Here is a 6,813-nt window from a genome sequence, read left to right as displayed (position 1 = left end):
GAAGGCTTTGATTGCACGGGAGTATCTTAGGTGAGTTAATAATTTTGCTATGAGGGGTGGTCCAGTTTCTGGCCAGTACAAACAACTTCTTATGGAAGCCACCCACCTGCAGCCATGTGTCTGGCCCTATGACTACGTATGATTTTAGTCCTGGCTTCTTGAATCATCAGTCTGCCCCCAAGTCTAGGCCTAATTTTTATATTTGAATTTCTGACTTATTTGGCAAGGAAAACCCTTGGGTTGTTTTCGTTCAGTTATTTTGCCCGCTTGGCACTAGATAAAATCATAGCAAAGGCACGGACCTGAGGAGCAGGCTGGAAATTAAGTTAAGAAACACCAGATACATAAGCTCGAGTCCAATGAGAGATCGTGAGCTTCTTCCACCACAGAAATGTAATTTATGCTCATTGCTTTGTTTTTGTTTTTCTTTATCTTTTCATCCTAAGCCATAACAGCCTGGACGACTGTTGGAGTTACCGTTTTTGTCCGCTCGCTCTTCCCATCTGCACCAGTGCATCATAGATCCGGGAAGCCAGCCTGCATCCGGGTCAGACGAGACGCCACCAGCAGCTGTAGGGCCAGGCTCAGGAAACGGGGACAGGGGCTTCCAAATGGCTGGCCGCTTGTTGGGACTGCAGCCAATGAGGGTGGCCCAGAGGCCCGGTGTGTGGGACAGTGGGTGTCCAGTGGCTCCAAGGCATGGGTGCCCTAGGAGTGCCACCAAGTGAACCAAGCACCCAGTCGCTCTTGAAAGCAGAGGTCCCTCTGGGCTCAGGGCCTGGGCAGGGTCTTCAGTAACTGCTGCAGGAAAGCTCGGATAGTTTAGTCCTTTCTCCAAAAGGCGCCTACTCTGTTCTGACATTTCATGGCCATGCTTTAGCTCTTCCAGACTACCTGCTATTAGATTAATTTATGATACTGCTTTCTCTTTTGCTTCCTTTGCTTAGAACTTTTGAGAAGCATAAATACATTTTCTGTAAGGTACAGCTTTGAAATAAGTTCAATATCTGGAAGGAGATACAAGCCATTGATACCTGAGGCCTCTAAGGAGAGAAGCTGTGGCCGGGTGGATAGAGGGGGTGATGGAGGGTGGGAAAGTGGCTTCCTTTGTACCGAATACCCTTTTGTACCCTCTCAAAAAATACTCTAAAATTATCGAGTTCATCATTTGTATCTTAGTTCTCTTCAACATCAGTTTCTCAAGAGAGAACAGCTTGCTCTGCTGTGAGCAAATAAAGGGCTGGATCCTCCATAAAGATTGTGACGTTTTTGACTAGAACGAAAATACCAATAATGAGAAAAAGGAGGAAGTAAATTCACCTTCTTGTACCTTTATCCTTTTTTACCCAGTTGTCCTTTGATTTTATCTTGGTGCCTATTTATCTGGGTCTCTTCTCTCCTTAGAGTTTTCTGTTGTTGTGTAGAGGTCACATCGCCTCACATTTTATTTTGGGTGTCAGGCTTTACTGGAACGTCCTTCTGGGTCATGTGAGGGGGTTGAGAGTTGGGTTTTGAGGCCTAAATCCCTTCACTTACCATCTCCCTGTCTGGACCAGGTAGTGTTGCTTTCTTAAGCTGGGAAAATACTGAGGCCAACCTCCCACCACTTTCTAGAGCTCTGTCGTAAAAGCTAGATTGAAGAAAGCAGCTTAGGCCAAGGATCTAAGTGAGGCTTGCCCTGCCTGCCCCTGAATATAAGAAGGCCCATCCCACAGAGCTGACCTGCCCAGTGGAGAAGGGGACAGACACCGAATCTGCTCCTGGACACACATCCCTTCATTGATCACTAATGAAAGGTGACCCAATGAAATGTTAGTTCGGGCCAGTCAGATTAGCTGCTGTCTTTCTCAGGATGCAAGCTCAGGAGACAGAGGCACGTGTCTGGGTGCAGTTTGCTCCCTTCCACGTGTAAAAATGGAAGTAAACCCCACATCCATCAAAGATATACATAAAGACAACTGTCTTAAATGGAAGAAAAGCCAATATGTGTGATTTAAAGGGGCTCATGGTATCAATTCCAAGAGCCATTTCTGAAATAGAATGATCTGGACTCTGGTGGACTAGATGTAGGGAGCAAGCAGATGGAAGGGAAAGGTGTGTTTGTCTGTCGTCTCCTGCTGGTTTGATGTACTTGCTTGATAATTCTAGTAGAGAGACAGAATCTCAGAGAGAGCTCTGAGTGCAGTACTCTCTGGTGAGCTCTTCTGGCTTTGGCAGTGATAGAGAGAAACCAGGAGAGGTAGATGGGAAGGGCTCCTGAGAGGAGAGGAGGAGAAGGCCAAGACCGACCACTAGGGGTCACCGACATTCTGTGGACTGATGGCTAAAGAGCCCAAGGCTAGTGGCTGTGCTGGAAGATCTGGAGAGGAGCATGATTTTATAGCTGCGTGTCTGGAGGTCCTGGTGGGTGACGTCCCTCTGAACCTGTGACCATCCCAGACGGTTCTCAACATGATGGTCACCTGCATCTTAGGGACAGCATGTGGAACAGTAAAGGGTGGGGGAAGCACTGCTGGTTAGCCAGGCCAGCTGGTTTTCTTAGGGAGACATTTTAAGGATGGAGCCATCAACAGGCTCAGTTGAAAGGCCAGGGAGGATGGGAACCAGAGGCCTTTGGGTTTTTCCTTTGGTCACCAATGGCTTAGGAATGCAGATTTAGGAGATCAGAGGGGGCAGGAGCCAGAAAGTAAAGGGAATTGTCTATGATGGATGGAGCAAAGCATTAGATTACATGAGCACAGTATAACCCATTAGCAAATAATAACTTTAAGTGGCTATGCCTGAAACAACAGCAGCAATGAGCTGAGAACTCTCTTCAGATGCGTGGACCATTTTCACGTAGAGGATAGTTCCAAAAGAAGCCAACTGTTGTATTAAACGAAGAGTCATCCCGAGTGACCGCACAGTAGACAAAGGAGGAGCTGGCAACACATCCTGTCCCACCCGGTTAAGAGAGCAGACAGGGCTCTACAGAAGCACAAAAGTGCAATTGTTTCCCTCTCTGGGGTCCAGCCAAGTAGGTTTTAATTAAGTGAAAATAATAGGCACCCCAGTTCACCTGGGGAGGAGGGCGAAGGAGAAACTAAAGTAATCTGTTTCCATCAAATACTTTTCGGTTCATGGCACAGTGCTCTAATCACCGGTATTTATTATCCATTTTTTTCTCTCTTTCTTCGCTGTAGCTTTTAGAGTAGAAATTTAATTATGGTGATTGAATTATTACAGGAATCAGAAATAACTTTTGCATACCAAGCTTTTTCTTCTCTTTCAAATGAAAGGGTGCTGGCACTGATATGAGAATTTTTTGTCATTTTAGTAGACCTGAGTTTGGAGTTCCAAAGGGTAGTGTCTTAATGTCCTCAATAAAAGTTCACTTAAGAGATGAAATTTAAGTTTTAAAGAGAGGTTTAAAACAATCTTATACAAGAGTCTTATCTGAAAATAATATTGATAGGAAAGATAATGACTTCTAAATTTTCATACCTATCTTGGGCTCGTAATCGAGACCTACAAGTGATAATGAAGATTTGAATGGGGAAAAAAATCTTTCAGCTATCTTTTTTTTTTTTTTTTTTTTTTTTTTTTTTTTTACCAAAAACAGCAATGACAACTACAAAATGATCCGAGTAGTGGTAGTTGGGAAAATGAGGACCTGAATTGTTTCAGTCTTGTTGCTCCACAAAATTTGAAAATAAGGCACTCTGAACTGTTTGGGGGTTTTTTTGTTTTGTTTTGTTTTTTCATTAAAACCATGAACTTGAACGGACAATAGAAGAGTGGATCCTTTTTATTTCCAGGCTTTGGACCACTTGAACGAAGCAAAAGGCCACAAGCATCAGAGATTCATATTTGTCTCCCCCCAAATCTGCCGTATCCACAGAACTTGCTTTGGAACCAGTGCCTTTAATCCCTTCCATGTGTAGCCCGAGGCTGGCATGTCACCCTGAATGTGGAGAGCCGAATCTCCAGGGAGAGAGACATTTCTGTCAGGCCCTCCCCAGGACTTCTGGGAGTGTGGGTGGGGTCTTCGTTAAGGACACTCCCACCAGACGAAGAACTTCAGTCCTGGACCACCTGGTTCCCGCGGCTTGAGGCCTCACTGCTTTCTCTGTCCAGCTGGCCTCCTCCGTTCTCGATTCCTGGTCCCATGTCCATCTATGGCTGCCATGCCTGCCCACTGAATTCAATGCAGAAATTTATTTCTTCCAATCTCTAATCTCAGCCGGATGTCCTGGACGCTGATTTCCTCTCTCTTCCATCAATTTATGTTCTTTGAATGGCCTTTTCTGGTAAAACCCCTTCACGCTCTGCCAGGCTCCTGGTCCCCCCTCCTGGCAAATCACCCGTGTTCTGCACAGGCCTCACACACAAGACCCAAGCCTGCATTTGGGAATTGACGCCCGCACCCCCACCCCCACCCGAAGCTTGAGCCCCAAACAGAAACACTTTCTCGGCTGAACAAGCGGGACTGTAAGAGATCTGGTCCCACAGTCCCAGACAGAGACCCAGGTTAGGGAGTCGCTCATCCATCCATTCATTCATTCAAAAAATGCGAATTGAGCATTTACTGGGCACTAGGTAAATTTGCCTCTGCAGAGGTCTTCATCTATTATACAAGAAGCTCAGTAGAGGGCACTCCTGGATTGTAACAGCTAAGCATAGAGGGCAGTGAACCTGGGCCCAGGAATCCAATCAGAAAACGCAAATAGTCACATTATATGTGTGTTTGTGGACACACACGCCCATGTTCTGATCTTTATCTTTATCCACACTCAACTATGGATGGGATGCTCGTGGAACATATCACTCTATTCATTTAGAGCCACTCAAAGTTATCTTAATTGGTGGCGCACTTTATTTCTAAGTCCTTAAAGAAATAAAGCGATAATATTTTAGGATCTGATTTCAAAATTATAGCTAAGTTATTGCATTCTGTTTAACTTGAACTAATTGAGTTCTTTTCTGAGTATAAAGTCATCTTGATGCAGAAGAGAAGAGAGAGGAGCTGAAATATTGCTGCTGCTGAAGTGAAATTCATCTCAGGCAAGATACAAGTTATTCTTTGAGAAATGTCTTACTCTGATTAATTAAAATGAAGAAACTAGCACACTGCAGCCAACATTTTCCATTCAGCAGAATACTTGCCAACTGGGGGTCCATCACTATCAAATGCCTATGTGCTACATTATAAAATTGGTTTCTTGGCAGTCATCAAAGCCAACATTTATTGAGCACTTACTATGTGCCAGGCATTATGCCAAACAATTTACATTATTATGTCATTTACTTTTCATAACCACCATATATGTTAGGTACATTTTAGAGATATGAAGCTTGAGAAATGGGGAACTGGGTATTGCCACGTGGCTACAATGTGGTGAGAAATAGGCCCCACCCAGGTCGTCAGCCATGATGTCATATCCATGTAGAAATAATGGGCTGTAAGTGGGCCTTGTATTTCTGACATAGTGGTAACATTACTTTCCCTTTCATCAGCCCAGTGTTTTTCAATTGAAATTCATATTTGCAAGAAAGTTGACTCAGCTGAATGACATTTGTATGTGATAGAAGTTAAATTATCAACTGTAAAATCAACTTATCACCTGGTGAGTGAAATTAGAAGGTAGAGCGTTTGCTATTCAATTATGGTGAGTTGCTGTTTAATGGCTGTTCTGAAAGGCTCTATTAATGTCGATTAATCTGCTTTTTCTGCTGGACAACAGACAGCCCTTTATTGCTAAACCCTAGCGAGGGGGTACAAAATGTGGGGGCTGCAGTCAAAACCACCATTGGTAGTAATGAGTACAGCACCAAGAAAATACATCGGATGTTTTACTAAAATATTTCCCTCCTACTATCCTTAAAATAAAACCAAGACCTGACTGCGGGTAAATGCAAGTGAGGGAAGGGAGTCCTATATTGAGATCATTTGTGGGAGCCAGATCAAGAGACTTCCAGTCTGGTCTGCCCCTTTCCAAACGTCCAGGTCCCAGGCTACTAATCAATGTCCCATCGCAGGCTGGCATCCAGCCTAGTCCCTGCCCGTGGCACAAAGGAAGAAGAGAGAAGAAATAGTCTCATGAGAAGAAGGCTATTTATGGGGCCAGCCTTGAAGAGAGCCAAAAAAAAATCACTCCAGAAACAAAATCCTGTCTTCCAGGGTTCCCAATAACTGAAATGACCTCATTATAAATTACGCTGACATCTCTTATTCTTGCTTACTCACTACAATTTGCCCCTTTGGGAAGAGATGCCTGATGCTTCACAGACTGGAATAAAACCACTGGAGTGGAGTGAGGAGAGATGGAAACCAGGGACCCGCAATGGGGTTTGTAACCTCTGGTACCACCGACTTCAAGCTATGGGTATTTTGTTTTAGCCCCCAAGTGCATCTGGAGCCCCATTGCATGAAGAGTGGTCCACCGTGGACAGGTGGTTCTCAGTTCTCAAACGAGGTTAGCAGAGGGTGCTCTCCTGAGATGCTAGCGCTTGACCTGGGCTGTCAGTATAGTCGGTGGGAACAAAGGCAGTCAAAGGGGCTGTCTGGGAATGCTGAGCTGTCTGAGTTATCTGGGGAAAGGTGTCCTTATTCCCCGGATCAGCGCCTAGGATGCAAATGCAGGAACCCTGCACCCATCGCTGCCACCAGGCAGGGCAAGTTGGGCCTCCGGGGCACCTGGGGCCTCCTGGGCACAGACCTGGGCCCCTAGTACGGCGGTGGCCAGGTGCAGCGCCCTGAGCTCTGGCAGGAAACCGAGCCAGGGAGTCACGGAAGTAGGGCCAGAGCCCGGGACCCGGCAAAAGGCGCCTGAA

The sequence above is a fragment of the Rhinolophus sinicus genome, chromosome 17 (assembly GCF_057876585.1).
Source record: "Rhinolophus sinicus isolate RSI-liver-muscle chromosome 17, RSI-T2T, whole genome shotgun sequence".
Taxonomy (NCBI): Eukaryota; Metazoa; Chordata; class Mammalia; order Chiroptera; family Rhinolophidae; genus Rhinolophus; species Rhinolophus sinicus.
Note: the sequence above shows the minus strand (reverse complement) of the source record.